Source organism: Megascapheus bottae, chromosome 2 (assembly GCF_031878675.1).
Source record: "Megascapheus bottae isolate mThoBot1 chromosome 2, mThoBot2.hap1, whole genome shotgun sequence".
In the NCBI taxonomy this organism is placed as follows: Eukaryota; Metazoa; Chordata; class Mammalia; order Rodentia; family Geomyidae; genus Megascapheus; species Megascapheus bottae.
In genome coordinates, this window is record NC_143510.1 from 2,684,611 (window position 1) to 2,703,267 (window position 18,657).

General features: G+C 43.5%; 1 protein-coding gene and 1 pseudogene across 1 annotated transcript in view; both read right to left on the minus strand.

The window, feature by feature from the left end:
• Positions 1-18,657, minus strand: part of Pkp2 (plakophilin 2) — a 108,859-nt gene that overhangs the window by 69,009 nt on the left and 21,193 nt on the right. The gene's annotated exons all lie outside the window — the stretch shown is intronic.
• On the minus strand, positions 4,828-7,605 carry LOC150066255 (golgin subfamily A member 2 pseudogene; annotated as a pseudogene).

The following is an 18,657-nucleotide window of genomic DNA, read 5'->3' on the forward strand; positions in this document are numbered from 1 at the left end:
TGCCACACTTGAAGCTATTAAAGAAGCTTCCCTTACGTTCAGTGTTTTTTTTTTACAAAGTCTAGTTAAGCATATACGCAATGTTTTGATTTTGAAACAACCACTGAGCAGATATGTTTTACAAGGAATATTATGAAGTCTAGAATAATTTTTAAATGACATAAAATGCAGATTTTTATGTAACAAAATCACTAGTAATCATAATTATCCTCTTGTAGTTCATATTCTGCTTAAAGAATTTATTATTAAGGAAAACTTTTCTTTCTATTCCTTAAAAAAACATCAGACAGAGCTGAAGTTAACCTATGATTCTGTGGATGGTCTTGGCAGGTTTGTGTGTGTGTGTGTGTGTGTGTGTGTGTGTGTGTGTGATGGGGCTTGAACTCGCCCTGGGCACTGTCCCTGAGCTCTTCAGTTCAAGGTTACTTGGTAGGGTTTTAAGGAGGTTCTTAATCTTCGCCAGAATACACCAACCTAGAAAATACATCAAAATTGTGTCATCTGAGTGCCTGGGGCCCATGCCTGAAATCCTAGCTGCTCAGGCGGCTGATGGAAGGAAATTACTTCAAATCCAGCCTGGGCAGGAAACTGTGAAACTTACCTCCAATAAAGTACAGAAAGACCCTAAGTAGAGCTGTGGCTCAAATGTTGAAATTCTTGCCTTGTGCGCAACAAAAGCTCAAGGACACCGCACAAGGCTTAGGTTCAGTTTCCAGGACTGTTCCACAAAATAATTAATTAATGTATTCTGCCTATCTGCTAGTTGAGAATGCAGTAAGAAAACAGATGTCAGATAAATGATTACATGAAGACAAAAAGAAGCTGAGAGCTGGTGGCTCATGCCACCACACACACCCACTCAGGAGGCTGAGATCTGAAGATCACAGTTCAAAGCCAGCCTGGGCATGAAAGTTTGTGAGACTCTATCACAAATAAAAGTGGCACTGTGGCTCAAAGTGGTAGAGTGCTAGCCTTGAGCTGAAGAGCTCAGGGACAGTGCTCAGGCTCCCACCCCCCCCCCCAAAAAAAAAGTTGTGTGAAGCTTTTTCTTTTTCTTCTCAGAATTGGGTAGTGATTTCTCCCTTCTTCAATTACAAAAACTTGCTTTAGTCCCACATAAGGTAACTAAAAAGTCATAAATGTATAGAAGATGTTTTCCATTTAGATGGTCATTAAATAACCAATGTAGATAGAGGAGGGGATGAAAAAATATGATCCTAAAAATATCCAAAGTTGGAAAGAAGAAAGAACTGAAAATCAGTCTAGCTTCCCTACTACCTTGGCTCCTTTCAGATGCTCTCTCCTTTGGCATGGAAAACCCTGCCACTCCTCCATACTGACAGGTGGGGAGCACACCTGGTAGAAGGAGCCCTAAAGCTCACCTGCTGGCCCTGTGGATCAGGCAGGCCCAGGCTCTCTAGTACAGAAGAAGGGGCAGCAGCCACCCAGGCCACCCAGCACTGCTGTCTACTGGTTAGCGTTTGTAGAGGACCTGACAATGTGTGCTTCCCATCCCCTCAGAAAGAACAGAAAATAGCTGCATTAATGACTGCTTATCTCTCATTTCCTGCAGTGGGAGTAGGAAATGCTTTTTTTCTCACTATGTCAACCCTGCTTTACTAAAAGAAATCCCTGATACAACTCTGGCTTGGTGATACTCTGCTGTGACACACCTGAAATATTTCTCATGACAGGACCTCAGAGACCTGTGATTTAGGTGGAAACTGGTGAGCTGAGGAAATCCCTCCCTCACCCATGTGAGAGGAAGAACCTGGCCGGCCTGAGGCAGGGGGTGAATCTGACAAGGTGTGGAAAGCATATGTAAGTGCAAGCTCCTAGATGCTTCTGCTGGGCAGTGAGTAAAGTCAAAGCAGACCACCAGTGCCATGCCTTTGTATGTGTGATTTTGGATCTGAGCCTTCCCTGCTTCAGTCACTTTACCATCACCTTGGGGTCCAGGAAAAGTCATGAAATGCATCATCTTTCTTATCTTTCACCATGTCTCATTCTTTGCCATATAGGAACCTGTGGATGGATCTAACAGGGAATTCCTAGACTCAGGATCTGGAATGTAAGCAGCTAGAATCAACCAAGATGATCTGTGCAGGAGGGATTTTTTCCCTTCAGGTGACAGCCATGCCCAGCTAGCTGATCCTGCCTGGATAGGAAAAATGGATTGGCTCCACTCACCTCATATACATAACAAAACTACAGCTTTGGGCAAAGCTCAGTTTGCTCGTGAAATTCCTGAAAACAATTGATCAGTGTAGGTCTGACCACTAGGATTGATATTTTGCATTTTCTTAGCTTAGGGTCACCTAAAAGTGAAGACTTAAAAAATATATATCTGTTGTATATATACACATGAATATCTTTTAAAAGATTGTTTTAGAGTATATGGGTGTGTGTGTGTGTGTGTGTGCGCGCGCGCGCGTACACATCTCATGGGGCTTGAACTCATGGACTGGGTAATGTCCCAGAACTTTTTTTCTGAAGCCTAGCTTCTACCACTTGAGCCACAGCTCTACTTCTGGCTTTTTGGTGACTGACTGCAAATAAAGTCTCACTGACTTTCCAGAATTGGCTGATTTTCTACCCTAGCCCTCAGATTTCAGCCTCCTGAGAAGCTAGAGTTACAGATGTGAGACAAAGGCATCTTGCTAAAATTATTTTTAACTTAGAAGTATTTCTTCATTCTTTTGTGTGCTACTTATAAGAATACTGGTTTTCCATTGCCAGGAGCCAGTGACTCATGCTAATAACCCTGAAAATTCAGGAGGTTGAAATTTCAGGATCTCAGTTCAAACTCAGCCCTGGTAGAAAATTCAAGAGCCTTTTTTTTTGTGTGTGGGAGAGAGCTAGTCTGGGTCCCTATTGCTTCTCCTCTTTTTATTTTTTTTCTCCAGGTTTGAGTCTTTGTGGTTGGAGTCTTTATTAAAAGGCCAGAGACTACATAGCAGACTTGTGTCTCAAAAGCGAGCAGCCAGAAAACCAGAAAACACACTCAGTATACTTAGGAAACAGCCCAGAGATGACAGAAACAACAAACATAATACCAAAAAGCCAGTTCAGCTTCGATGGAGAGCTGAATTGGGACACTATGGTGACTAGAGAGTAGCCAGGAGACAGGACACAGGACACAAACATGGAGACACATGGCATGGCATCTTCAAGAGACTCTTACCTCCAATAAACCAGCAAAAAGTTGGAAGTAGAGGCAAGGATCAAGTGGCAGAGTACCAGTCCTTACCGAAAAAGCCTAAGGAGGTCAAGGCTCAAGTATTTCCACACAAAAATTAAATGATTGGGGCTGAGAGTTTGGCCTAGTGGTACACTGCTTGCCTAGCATGCACAAATACCCGTGTTTGATTCCTTGGTACTACATACATAGAAAAAGGCAAAAGTGGGGCTGTGGCTTAAGTGGTAGAGCTCCAGCCTTGAGAAAGCCCACAGACAGTGCTCAGGCCCTGAGCTCAAGCCAAGGAATGGAAAAAAAGAAGAAAAAAATCGATTAAGCCAGGTGCCAGTGGCTCATACCTGTAATCCTAGCTACTCAGGAGGCTGAGATCTGAGGATCTTGGATCAAAGCCAGCCTGGGCACGGAAGTCCATGAGACTCTTATCTCCAGAAAACCAAAAGTGGCACTGTGGCTTATGTTGAGCTGAAGAGCACAAGGACAGCACCAAAGCCCAGAGTTCAAGCCCCACCACTGACAAAAATAAAAAATGTTTAGTTTTCCTAAGTTTTATCTCAACCAGACAAAATTCAGCAAGGTTTCCCTACAAATACAAACCAAAAAAAGCAGGATGGGGTGGTTTTAAAACAGCTTCAGCAGAATGTTGTGACTAACTGGAAACTTGCAAAGAACTACAACAAATAATTCTGATAAGTTTTATTCCATTGTAAGTGTAATTTGAATAAAACTCTTACAGGAACTTATTTATTCAGATAACTTTTAGTGTAATGAAGCAGGAAACACGACTACATGATCCAAAAACAAACTTTGCAACCCATAAGAGATTCTATACTTTAACATTCAATTTTCTTCTACCTTAAATCAGAAAATTTTAAAACAACAAGAGAAATAAGTGTTAGTATTTATTCAAGAAATAATAATGAACATATTACAGTATGTTTTGCTGAAAGAATTGAGATATGTGATATTCTATGGATCGTCTATAATTCTGTATTCCTTTAGGATTACAATTTGGTACTTTGCAATTCGGGATTTTACAATTCCAGCATATCTCGTTGTTAAATTCACAATTTTTCTTTGTTTTTTTCAAATAATTAGCATTACAAACCTTTTCTTATTTTCTACAGTTTTTACTATTTTCTCATCTCAATATCCACATTGTGGGATTTTATTTTTCAAACAAGAAAATTTCTTATTGTGGAAGACAGCATAGTATATTTTGAAAATGTGGTTGACTATGCAATGGGTGTGACAACACATAACATGAAATGATTAATATCATGTATACAATACTGCAATGTAAAAGTTTTAAGTAAAAAAGATAATATCATGGTGTGAAATCAATATTACCATATTATAAACTATTCCATTAAATAATTACTATCAGTGCTATCCAATATTGATATAAAGTGAGGTCATTGCTCCCAGCTATCTTTGTAAAGGATTGAACCCTTGTAATAATCCTGACCTAGACCCCTTCCCTGTAACCCATCAAATTTTAAGACCTGCCTTGATATGGACAACTCCCACCAGCCTCTGCTCTGTTTGACCTGCAGTTACCATGCCTTTTCCCACCACTCCATTATAATTAAAATCTCAAGCCCAAAATATCTTTTCTAGTACTCCAGTCTTTAGATGGTGATTATGTCAAACACATCCTTTGCTTCAGCCTTATAGAAGAAAGGGAGGCAGGACTCTTGGCTCAAGCCTGCGGGGTCTCCATGGGCTTGCACAGCAGGCAGCAGCTGCACAGGAGGCTCTGTAGTGGGGTTTTCCCGGGGTCCAGGCACCCCAGCCTCTTCAGGGACAGGCTCCAAGTTTTCTTCAAAACACACGCCTTCTAACTCTTGCTGCACCTCCCTGACTTCCATCCTCAGGGACCCCAAGGGCTGTGAGGGGGTCTGGGCATCAGGGGCCTGGGAGGCTGCCAGCATCTTGTCCTGGCACTCTGTGCCCTCCCCTGCAAGGCACAGCAGCAGCTCCTGCAGCTCCTTCCTCTTCTTCCTCTTCTCCTGGGACAGCTGGCTCACACACTCATCTTTCTCCTGACTCAGCTTCTCCAGGACTCCCATCTGCTCTTTGTAGGAAACGATGGTCTCTTCCAGGGCGCTCACCTGCTGTGCCAGCTGGCTGCAGCAACACTGGAGGTCATCCATTGCACTCTGGCCATCCACCTGGGCAGCCAGGTCTTCGTGGAAGCAGATCTTCAGCTTCTTGGGCGCCTGCGCTTCCTCCTTCCTCTTCCCAAACAAGCCATGGATCCAGCGCTTGGGGAAGAGGGCCTGGCCCTCCAGGTTTCTCTGCCACTGGGCTGCCAGCTGACTCAGGCAACCACAGCGGGCCTGCTGCTTCTGCAGCTGCCTGCAGAGCCTCGCCTTCTTGCACTCTGCAATGGACAGTGCTTCCTCGTAAAAATCACACATGCTTTGGGGGTTGTCCACGTGCTCGGGCACAGTCCCATCGGGGGCAGTCGCCTCCTCACCCTTGTCTTCTTCTCTGCGCAGGCCTCCTCCTTCCCTGGGAAAAGCCAGGGAGCTCAGCTGGGCCCGAAGATGCGCATTCTCATGTCTGGTGGCTTCCAGGCACTGCAGAGTGTCCTGGAACTTGTCCCTCTCCATCTGGGCCAGCATCTTGCTCTGCACCTGCTCCTGCTGCAGCTGCTCCAGCAGGTGGGTCTGCCTCAGCAGGTGCTGCTGCAGGGCCTCCTTCTCAGAGCTCAGCTGCTGGCTGGAGGCCCTGTGCTGTTCCCGAGTGGCTATGACCTCCTGCATCTGGGCCAGGTTCTTGTCACGCAGATGCTGCAGCTCCTCAGCCACTTGGCTCTGCAACGCAACCATCTCTCTGTCTTCCCTCAACTTCTCCTCCAGCTTGGCCAGCTTCTCCTGCAGGGTTGTCTTCTCCTGCTGCTCTGAGTGCAGGAGGCTGGCCAGCTCCCCCTTCTCAGCGCTCAGCCTCTGCAAGGCATCCTGCAGCTGGCCCAGCTGTTCCTTGAGCTCTCGGTTGAGCACCAGGGTGCATCTCATGGTCTCGTGCTCCTTTTCCATCGTCTCCAGGATCTTGCGCCGATCCTCAGCGTGCTGATCCCACTCCTCAGCCTTCTTCTCCAGGATCCACAGCCGCTGCTGCTGCTCCAGGTACTGGAGACTGAGGCTCTGGTTCTCCTCCACCTGCATGTGAAGCTGCTCCTCCACGTTCTTGAGCTCCTGCTGCCACTGCAGGGCCTGGGCCTGCAGTTGCTGCTCAGCCTCACATGGGCCTGCGGGGGACGGCGGGGGCTGCAGCTCTGACAGCTGCTTTCTCAGCTCCACCAGCCTGCTCTCCAGCTCCCCAACCTGCCCCAGCCCCTGCTCCTTCTCCTCTCTCAGCTGGCTCACCTGTTCTGCCAGCTGCTGGACCTTCTCCTGCCCCGTGCACCTCTCCACCCTCAGGTCCTCTGCAAAGGTGTCTCTCTCCAGCTGCAATGCTCTCACCATGTCTCTCATGTGGTTGAGTTGACTTTCCAATGCTGCCCGCTCCTCTAGTGCCTGCTGGCCCTCGTGCACTTGGATCTTCATGGCGGCCTTCTCGGTCAGGAGCTCTTCCAGCCTCTCCTGCAGCACTGTGTTCTCGTCCTCCAGGTCTTCACAGAATCTGGCCTTTGCCTGGAGCTGCAGCTTCACATGGTTCAGGGCTTTCAGGAGTTCTATGTTGTTCTGCTCGGCCTCCATCTGCTTGGTGCAGTCTGCAGACGAGGTCATCTCTAGCTCTGCCACGCGCTGCTCTGCAGCCTGCAGGCGGCTGGTGAGACTCTCCTGCGCCAATGCTCTTTCACTGGTCACCTGCTGCATGTGGGCCAGGGCAGACTGCAAATCCCATTTCTCTGAGCTCAGCATGTGTATGCACAGCTTGTGCTGCTCCAGCTCTGCTCTCAGGGCTTCCTGCACACAGGCCATCTTCTGGTTCTCCTCCCTCTGTTGATCTTGCAGGGATTCCTTCTCCTGGTTCAGTTGTTGGATGTCTCTATACAGCTGCTGGATGTGTGTGGTGCTGGAGTCCAGGGCAAGCACCAGGTGCTGGCATTGCCTTTCCAGGTCCTCGGTGTGACTATGACCTGTGACCCCCTTCCCGCTGGCAGATGTGACAGTGCCCATTGGAGGGGGAGGCTCAAGGTGTGCGTGGTCTTGGGCTGCCCCCTTGAGTACAGGACAGTCTCCAGAGGTGTTTGTCTTGGGTTTACCTCCCTCTCTAGTGTTCTTCTTGTTCTTGGATGCTGCAGGTCTATCAGGATGATTTCTCTGCTGGTATTCCTGCAGTATTTTCCTTCCTGCAGCTACCTTTTTTCTTCTCGTCTGCTCAGACATCCCAGCACTGGGACGGCGAAGGTGGGGCGGCCACATTCCCAGGCTCTAAACTCCACTCACTTCTCACAATCACCAGTAACTCTATCTACCTCCAATGCTATCTGCAATGTCACCTCGATTCGCTCACTCACCACTCACCACCTCTACATCCCTCAACTCCTGTAGTGGTGTGAGCTAATAGAGGGAATCCTGCTGTTACTGGGCAGCATGGAATGTGGGTGGGACCTCAATTCTTGTATCCCATTGGTCAGAGCAACATGAAAAATTGGAGGTGTGGCCAGAATTTTGTGATGCAGGCAGAATGCTAAAGGCCCACTGACAGTTGCATCTGAACCTCTCCTAGGCAGTCCCTCCCACATGGGGTCAGTTAGGGACCACCTCTACCTGGCAGCCTGCACAGCTCTACTGGGGTCTGTTAATGGCCATGACCTCCATCACATAGTTCCAGTCACTTACAATCCTGGGATGTCAGTCTCAGGTCTCTGCCCTAGACCATCTTGTTTTGCAGATTCTCATGACCAAAGCTCAGGGGATGGGATCTCAGAATTCAAATGGAGAATAAAGAATGCAGACAGAACTGTCCATCACTGTACATACCTTCTTGCGTTTCACAATTTAGTGTCAAATATCTATGTCTTAAAAAATCTCTTCATCAAGGCCAGACACAGTGGCTCACACTGGAAAGCCTAAATTAATTTTGAAGTTCGATGAACTTCAGTAAAAAGTTATTTTTAAGCAGGCCCCACCAGAAGGTCACTCTGAACTGACTCTGAACCAGCAGAGATAGTAGTTTCAAAGAAAGTAATAAATTACAGACTACTCTCAGTGATTTGAGGCCCTAGGATAAAATAACCATTGAGATATCCTGACCAGCTGTCCTCCAGCTGCCCTGCAGGTTGGCATGTATCCCCTAAGCGTGAACTGCACACGTATTCTCTAACACTAGCCAATCAATTCATAATACATCAACCCTTTGAGCTAACCCTATAAAAACATTGTACAACAGGAGGTCGGTACTCTCTCAACTCAGACCTGCTGTGTCGGTGTTGGCTGTGAGTTTAGGCTCGAGCTTGCAATAAAGATTCTCATGCTCTTACATCGGATTTGGCTCCTTGGTGGTCTTTAGGGACCCCAAAATCTGGGCACAACACCTGTAATCCTAGCTACTGAGGAGGTTGATATCTGAGGACTGCGGTTCAAAACCAACCCAGACATTAAAGTCCGTGAGACTCCTGTCCCCAGTTAATGACCAGAAAACTGGAAGTGGTGCTATGACTCAAGGGGTAGGGTGGTAACCTTGATCTGAAAAGCTCAGGGACAACACCCAGTTCCAGAGTTCAAGTCCCTTGCCCGATTTAAAAAAAAAATCTCTCCATCAGTCAGAGGTAATTCGATTGAACAAGTTTCCTAAAAATGTTAGTCTGTGAAGTAACTTGATTGCAATTTTAGAAAGATACTCAGATTCCTTATATGTAAAGTTTGGATTTTGGGACACACAGCAAGTGCTTGTAATTTTTGCATATAGAAAAATGTTCATTACAGTGTAAACGTTTTCTATGTGAACTCAGACTTCAGGAGAAGAAAAAGCAAAATGTTGTCTTCAAAATCAGGTGCATATTCAAGATGGTGCTGGAAAAGGAGGGAAATTCCCTAACTTTCTCCAAGCAAAAAGAGTTGGGGTTCCAACATGCAGTTCTTCTAAGAAACAGACAGTAAAATTCTATCAAGCACAAAAATCAAAGGAATGAAGTACAAGAGAAAAAAAAAAACAACCCTCAGAATCTGCACATCCAAAGAGTGAATTGCAAATACCCCTTCCCTCTGCCCTAGCTCACCATTGCTAAGCTATGAAAGCAGCCTGCTGTCACCTTGGACTTTAGAAACATCAGTGGAACACAGAACCCAAACAGAGGAAATTCTCACCATGCCAGACCTGGACAGCACAGACAGAGACAGGGACCAAAGTAACCCTGAAACCAGACCTGGAGAATTCCCACTTCCACACTGCTCAGTCCACAATCAGCACAACACAGTATGGCACCAGTCTGGCAATCAGGAATCTCCAGATCATAGGTACAGAAATCTGCCACAGCATCACTGGAAGCCATTAACCAGGCCCAGAATCAGTGAGTACCAGTCTGCAGAACCTCCCCCAACGCCCACGGGAAACAGAGCTGGCAGTGAGCTAAAGAGCTTGACCTGGGCCCTTCCCACTCCCACCCCAGAAGGAACAGCACATTTGTGGAGGCCAAAGCAGACAGAATGCTTCCTCACACCCCACACAACACCTGGTGGCCTGGAAGGCCACAGGACCCAGAATTCCCCACAGTATGGACTACCAGGAGGGAAAGCAAGGACTAGAACCCATGCCCTTGCAAAGATCCACCCTGCAAAGCTCTGTGTGCCCCAGCAGCCAGTGGAGTGTGCCATACCTGCTGACACCTCCAAAACCAGCTCTCCTCTACATGGGATTTCAAACCACCTGGGCCACCAACCCTACTGAAACTGAAAAACACCAGTGCACCACAGCAGCCCGGTAGAGGAGCATACCACCCACTGGCACTTCCCAAGCCAACTTGCTCATGGTGGGAATTCTAAGCACCTTGGCCACTGGTCCTACTGATACCAGGAAACTCCAGCAAGCTCCAGCAGTCTCCATGGAACCAGGCCGATGGAGCATGCCCCACACACTGGAAACACCCAAGCCAACTGGCTGTGGTTGGGAATTCAAACAGCCTGACCCACAGGTCCAGGTGAAGCCATGAATCACACAGAAGCTCTGGCAACTGGAGGAGTATCCTCTACCCACTGGGATATGCCATCAAGTGCATCACAAGTGGGAACTCAAGCTGCCTAGGCTTCTGGCCCTTAACTGGAGCTGGGAATAGTGTGCTTTCTCCAGCTGCTGGAAGAGCTCCCCCACTACCAGGAGCTGCCAAGGGACAAAGCACATTAGCCATAGGGTTAGGCCACCCAGCAGGCACAAGCCTAGGTCAAGCAAAGGCTGCAACCTGTTGGATACCAATAGGCAGAGCTTGGGCCCCAGTCCTTATATTTCTTGAACCTAAATAGGTAGATCACCAAGAGAGATTACAAGATCCATGGGCAGTCAAGATAGCAAGCAAACCCAAAAGCCAACATCAATCAGGAAGAGAAGTCCAGCGGGAGTGAAGAGGAAATGGAAGACAAAAGAACCATTAGAGGGGCTAGGAGTTTGGCCTAGTGGTAAGAGTGCTTGCCTAGCATGCACGAAGACTAGGGTTCGATTCCTCAGCACTCCAAATACATAGAAAAAGCCAGAAGTGGTGTTGTGGCTGAAGTGGTAGAGTGCTAGCTTTGAGAAAGCCCAAGGACAACACTCAGGCCCTGAGATCAAGCTACAGGACTCGCAAAAAACAAAAAAAGAAAGAAAGAAAGAAAATAAAAGAGCCATTAGAGATATGAGGACAGCATTGACCAAAGAAATAAAAGGAGAGATACAAAAGCAATTTCAAGAGCACAAAAAAAGATTACAATGGAAATCCAAGACTTAAAGAGGTGTAGAGAAAAATACACAGTAGATGCATTGTTAAAAGATGAAATTAACACACTGCGGACCATATAAGAACCATAAACATGTCAATTTCCTCAGTGCAAGTCACAATGGAAATAATATGAAACAGAATAAGTGAGATGGGAAAGAGAATATCAGGAGTAAAAGATAAATCAGAGGAGGTGGAGCAGAAAGTCATAGAGATAGTAAAAATAACAAAACAAAACAAAACAAAAAACACCACTCAGAAATGATCAAAGGGAGGTCCAAGAATTGGCAGGCAAAGCCTAGAATCAAATGCACGTATAACTGGAATCATTGAGTGGAGAAGTACCATAATAGAGGGATGCAACATTCATTCAATAAAGATTATTACAGAAAATTTCCCCAGTGTTAAGAGAGAAAATCTCACCCTCATAGCAGAAGCATATAGAAAACCTAGTACACAGGATCCTAGAAGAAACACTTTTAGATACATCATAGTAAAATCATTAGACCAGAGTAGCAAGGAACTGATTTTAAATGCTTCAGAATTAAAGAAGGAGCTATATTAAATGAAAAAAAGATTCAGAATCACTGGGTACTTTTCCATACAAACTCTTACTGCGAGGAGAGTTGAGAAAGGTACCATCCCAGCTCTGAAGATGAACAACTGCCAACCCAATTTGATGGTGAGACTAAATCTTTCATGATCAACAAAGATTAAAGAAATACATGGGCACTAAGCCAGAACTACAAAAAAGTACTGGAAAGAGAAATACAATCTGAAGAAAATTATTAAAATCAGGGAACCACATCAGATGGAACCACATCAGATAGAAGTCACTAGAAGATCAATTTAGTAAGAACAGGAAAAGGAAAGAAGCAAAACACAGGAAAGAAAGAAACATTACACAGTTCTCTACAACTCTAAACATTAACAGACTCCCCTCTCCAATCAAAAGAAAAAGAACGGCAGATTGGATCAGAAAAAGCATTTCATCTATTTGTTGTCTCCAAGAGATCCATCCCACAAAGATAGAAGCCAGAACTGGTGCTCTGGCTCAAGGGGTAGAACTCTAGCCTTGAGAAGATCCAAGCACAGTGTTCACACTCTGAACTCAAGCTAGGGACAGGCAAAAAAAAAGGCAGGAGTAGACAGTGTAGTGGAATCTGATAAAATAAACTCACTAAAATGAAAAAGGCGAAAAATGTAATTACATGACAATAAAAGGAACAATCCATGAAGAGGAAATCACAGTCATCAAGTAATATGCAGCAAACAATGGAGGACCTAAATACATTAACCAAACACTCTCAGACTTACAGAACAAGACAGACACAAACACAATAGTAATGGTAAGCTTCAATACCCCACTTTCACCAATGGACAGGTCACCTAAACAGAGGATAAGCAAAGAAGCCTCTGAACTAAATGACACCATAACCCAAATGGACTTAACAGATACTGCAGAGTCTTCCACCCAATAACAAACAACTCAGTACATTATTCTCAGTAGCACATGGGTCATTCTCCAAAATAAATCATATAGTTCACACAGAGAATCTAAGCAAATACAAGAGGATTGACATAATCCCTTGCATCCTATCCTATCATAGTGGAATCAACCACAGTTCTTAACAAAAAAGCATACTGCAGGAATTACTCAAAATACATGGAGGTTGAACAACACACTGCTAAATAACGGCTGGGTCACAAAACAAATTAAAGAAGGTATTAGAACATTCTTACATGTCAATGAAAATATATCCTAATTGAATCTCTGGGATATAGTAAAAGCAGTGCTGAGGGGAAAGTTCATAGTTGTAAGGACACATATAAGGAAAACAGAAGCAGACCAAGCAAATAATTTCATAATCCAATTAGAACAGCTAGAAAAACAAGAAAAAATTAAAATCAAAGCTACTAGATGGAGAGCGATAAAAAAAGGTTAGGGCAGAAATTAAGAAAAAATTATTTTTTTCTGTCATGGGATTAAAACTGTGGGCCTGGGCGTTATCCCTGAGATCTTCAGCTCAAGGCTTCCACCCTAACCATTGAGCCTCATCACCACTTCCGGTTTTCTGGTGATTAATTGGAGATCAAAGTCTCATAGATTTGTAGTACCTGGGCTGGCTTTGAACCTCAATCCACAGATCTCAGCCTCCTGAGTAGCTAATGATTACAGACGTGAGTCACCATGCCCAGCAAGAAATTAAAGAAAAGATTATATACAAAAAAATTTTAAAAGCTGGTATTTTGAAATAATAAACGTGGCAGAACTCTTGCAAGATTAATGAAAAAAGGAGACTCAAATCAATAAGATCAGAGATACTACCAGGAAGATGCCAAAGGGAAGTCAAGAAAAGTAGCCCATTTGCAATAGTCTCAGAGAGAGTAAAATATCTAGGAATTAACCTTGTCAATTATGTATAGGATCTACTCAGTGAAAACTGTAGAGGTCTAAAGAAAGAAATTAAGTTCTACTATGCAGCCAACATAACAAAAACAGCCGGGTATTGGCTCAAAAATAGAGCTAAAGACCAATGGAACAGAATAGAGTGTCGGGGTCCTTCGTCCTCTGTCCCCCTCTACTAGTAGGGGGATGGGGAAAAACACACCCCAACCAAGCCAAGCCGCGAGAGGAAGGGGCCCACTCTCCTCCCGCACCCAGCCTTCTTACCCCAGAGCAGGAACAGAGAAGCCACGCAGCTTCATCAAGGCAGGAAGATCTTTCTCTTTCTTTATTCCCTAAATCCTTCCTCCTTATATTGGGTGAGGAAGCCTATCAGTATACAAGATGGACAGGACAAAGAGGTCCACGTGTTTTATCCCTACAAGCCTCAGCAGAAAATTATTAGACACGACGTTACTCGGCCCCCAACATCTCCCCCGTTTTTATCTTAAAAAAGACAAAACTTAGGATATGTGGGGCTACCACCATATTAGATCGGCTGTGCCTGCCTTAGGTGTCTCCAAGATCATTAGTCTTCTTACCCCTCATGGGATCACCAAGTCCTTTTTACTTGGCTCCTGTCTTAGGTCGATAGGCTAATAGCTGGGACTTTCCTGTCTTTGACTACCAGCCATCTATTTAAGCGAACCAGACTTGAGGGGATGCACCTATTTCCATGGGAGCAAACGCCTGTCACATTAGCATTCACTTTCTGCGTTGACTTTGTATTATTTTAGGCAAGCAATATTAGACATATTACAATTATAGCGCATAAAAACAAATCCAAACTAATCAATCCTGCCCATCTTTGATCAAGTCCTAAAACAGTCTCTAGTAAAGATAAGCAATCATTTAAAGTTCAGCATATATCTGATTAGCAACAATTACTTGTGTACATAGAGAAATTATCAAGTTGTCAAACTAAACATTAGACAGATTAATTGCTCAACTGAAAATGTTTTTTATTATATTTTTTATTGTAATTAATAAAAGGGTTACATGATATTTGCCAGATAGAAGGTGCATTAATTCACATACAGTGATACCCTTTCACATGTCTTGGTACCCATTACCCTCCCCGCCACCACCCTCCCCCCATCTTGGTTTTCCCCCCTTCCCTATCAAATTTCAAATAACCAAATACAAATAAATTCAATATATCAGATAACAAAGTGAGATACTGTAACAATATGAGATACCCAAGGGACAGCAAAGGAGATGAGAGACAACATACTACATTAAGGACAACAATCATTCATTATATGGCTTTTGTTTCAATATCCTGGAGGTCCTTTCAATTAGCTTCATACTATATGGCCTTATGTATCATCAACTGAAAATGTTATATGGCAGTTCCATCAAGCAAAATCTGGAACAAGCAGCTATACAAAAGGTGCTTATCATCTGCTCTAGAATATTCAAGTGTTCTTACAATAAATAATTCATTGATCAAGCATAACAATTCCAATTTTCACATGCTAATCAATGGTTTCTGAGATCTACAACGCAGTATTCAAATCATTCTCTGTAGAAACTGCAGTGGCAAGGGCAATCCTCGCAGCAGTAACGGCATCTGCAGATGTGGCAATGGCCACCACCACGGTCAGGAAAATACCAAAGTCTTTTTTACTGATGAGTGGGAAAGCATTCTCCTCCGCCTGTACAGGCACTGGTATATACTGAGGGGCTCTGACTACAATAGCCAGAGAAAACAGGGAAGCATTCCAACATTAACTAGAACATTATTAATAGAGACTGAAACCAATAGAAAAACAAAGACTATCACACAAGCAAATTCTATCATAGCAAAGCAATAGAAGAATTAGAAATACTGAAGTATTGGTTAGAGGAAGTGGCCAAGACTCTTCAGGTCCCACTAGCGTGATCCTCAGCGACAATGATAGGATCATCATTGCCGCGCGGATTCACTTGGGGAACCGCACTCATAGAAGAGTCTTCATCTTAACAAAAGCCATATAACGAATGATTGTTGTCCTTGATGTACTATGTTACCTCTCATCTCTTTTGCTGTCCCTTGGGTATCTCATATTGTTACAGTATCTCACTTTGTAATCTGATATATTGAATTCATTTGTATTTGATTATTTGAAATTTGATAGGGAAGGGGGGAAAACCAAGACGGGGAGTGGGGGGGTGGGGGGGAGGGTAATGGGTACCAAGACATGTGAAAGGGTACCACTGTATGTGAATTAATGCACCTTCTATCTGGCAAATATCATGTAACTCTTTTATTAATTACAATAAAAAAAAGTCTTCATCTTGACCGACATGCTTCCGAGCAGTCGCCACTGTCTGATGTATCAGTCTCTCCGACACCCAAATGGGACTGTCAGCATCCTGTGGGAAAACACAAACACTTCCTCAACCCCACATGGGAACAGGGTCTGGTCCTTTCCAGTTTCCAGAGAGAATATCTTTCCACAATACTAAAGGTTTATGACTTCTAGAAGGATTAAAATGTCTATCTCCTGCAGAACGTCCTTCAGCATCGAGTTAGAAAGTTTAAAGTAAAAAGAGCTGTAGCAAGTCTATCCTTAGGAGTCTTTCAATCTCCCCCTTTCTGTTTTAAAAGTAATAATTTTAATGTCTGATGTGCACGCTCTACTATCCCTTGTCCTTGAGGATTATAAGGAATAGCTGTTTTATGAACAATATTTAAAGTTGTACAAAACCGAGCAAAGGAAGCAGATGTATATGCTGGACCATTATCTGTTTTTATACTTTTAGGCATCCCCATGGGTGCACATGCATGCAGCATGTGAGATATGACATCCTTAACCTTTTCTCCAGTATGAGAGGAAGCAAATATGAATCCAGAATAGGTATCAATGGACACATGCACATACTGTAGAGTACCAAAGCTAATATCCCTTAAGAGATGTTGAAAATCATTTAAGGTAATCAATTTATCTTTAGCAATCTGAATTTTCTGCGGCTTAATACATGTATCCATAATTTGATATCCCAAATACAAAATGGAAGAACCTGATTGTACCTTTTCCTCAGCTATATGGAGTCCATGACTCTTTAACATATGACATTAAGCCAAAAAGTTGTAAAAGTAAATTTAAATTAGGATATGCTAATAAAATATCCATATAATGTATTAGTATTACATCAGGATAACTTTCTCTAAGGGGCTTAATAGCTGCATCCATATACACCTGGCAGATTGTAGGGCTGTTAGCCATACCCTGAGGGAGGACTTTCCATTGAAATCTTTGACAAGGACTTTCATTATTTATAGTGGGTACTGAAAAAGCAAACCTTGGAACATCCTTAGGATGTAATGGAATAGAAAAAAGCAATCCTTAATATCAATAGTAATAATTTGATATCCCTTTGGAATAGCTACAGGATTAGGGAGGCCAGGTTGCGTGGAACCCATAAGTTGCATAGAATTATTAATAACCCTCAAATCATGAAGAAGTCTCCATTTTCCAGATTTCTTTTCTATTACGAAAATAGGGGAATTTACTCCTCTTTAACATAGTATTAGAATTCCTAGCCAGTACAATAAGGCAAGAAGCAAGCATAAAGGGGATCCAAGTAGGGAAAGAGGAAATAAAACTATCCCTCTTTGCAGATGACATGATTCTGCATTTAAAGAATCCTATAGACTCTACTCCCAAGCTCCTTGAGCTGATTCAAAATTTTGGGAGGGTAGCAGGCTATAAAATTAACCCTCAAAAATCAACTGCCTTCCTTTACGCCAACAGTGAGAGGAACGAAACAATAACCAGGAAAGCAACTCCTTTCACAATAGCCTCAAAGAAAATAAAGTACCTAGGAATTAGCTTAACTAAGAATGTAAAGGACCTTTTGATGAAAACTTTAAAACCCTAAAAAAGGAAATTAAAGCAGAACTAAGGAAATGGAAAAAACCTCCCATGCTCCTGGATTGGAAGAATCAACATTGTGAAAATGACAATCTTGCCAAGGGCTATCTACAAATTCAACGCAATACCCATCAATATCCCAATGGCATTCTTTAAAGAAATAGAAGAGGCAATTCAAAATTTCATATGGAATAATAAAAGACCCCATATAGCAAAAACACTTCTTAGCAGAAAGAACAGTGCTGGAGGAATTTCAATTCCAAACTTTAGACTCTACTACAGGGCTATAATTATCAAAACAGCTTGGTACTGGCACAAGAACAGGCCTGAAGACCAATGGAATAGAACTGAGGACCCAGATATTACACCACAGACCTATGCCACCTAATCTTTGACAAGGGAGCCAAAAAAATAGAATGGAAGAAAGACAGCCTCTTCAACAAGTTTTGCTGGCAGAACTGGTTAAGCACCTGCAGACAAGTAAAGTTGGATCCTTCTTTGTCACCATGCACTAGAATTAACTCCAAATGGATCAAAGACCTGGAGGCAAAAGCTGACACACTGAAAACTCCAGTTAGAATGGCCAGGATCAGGTAAACGAATAATAACAGATGCTGGAGGGGATGTGGCCAGGAGGGATCACTACTACACTGTTGGTGGGAGTGCAAACTCATTCAACCACTATGGAAAGCAGTATGGCAGTGCCTCAAAAGGCTAAACATAGAACTCCCCTATAACCCAACAATTCCACCAATTGGCATTTACCCAACCATCCAGAAACAAGGGCATACTAAATCCACTAGCACAACAATGTTCATTGCAGCATTATTCACCATAGCAAAGATATGGAACCAACCCAGATGTCCCTCAGTTGATGAGTGGATCAACAAGTTGTGGTATTTGTACACAATGGAATTCTATGCTGCTGTCAGAAAAAACAACATTGAACCATTTGTTAGGAAATGGAAAGACTTAGAAAAAATCATATTAAGTGAAATAAGCCAGACTCAAAGGAACTTAGGCTCAACAGTTTCCCTCATTTGTCATAATCAGTAGAAACCTTGGGCTCTACTAGCAGAGATCTGCAATAGAGCAAAACCTTGATACATAAGGCCATATAATATGAAGCTAATTGAAAGGACCTCCAGGATACTGAAACAAAAGCCATATAACGAATGATTGTTGTCCTTAATATACTATGTTATCTCTCATCTCCTTTGCTGTCCCTTGGGTATCTCATATTGTTACAGTACCTCACTTTGTTATCTGATATATTGAATTCATTTGTATTTGG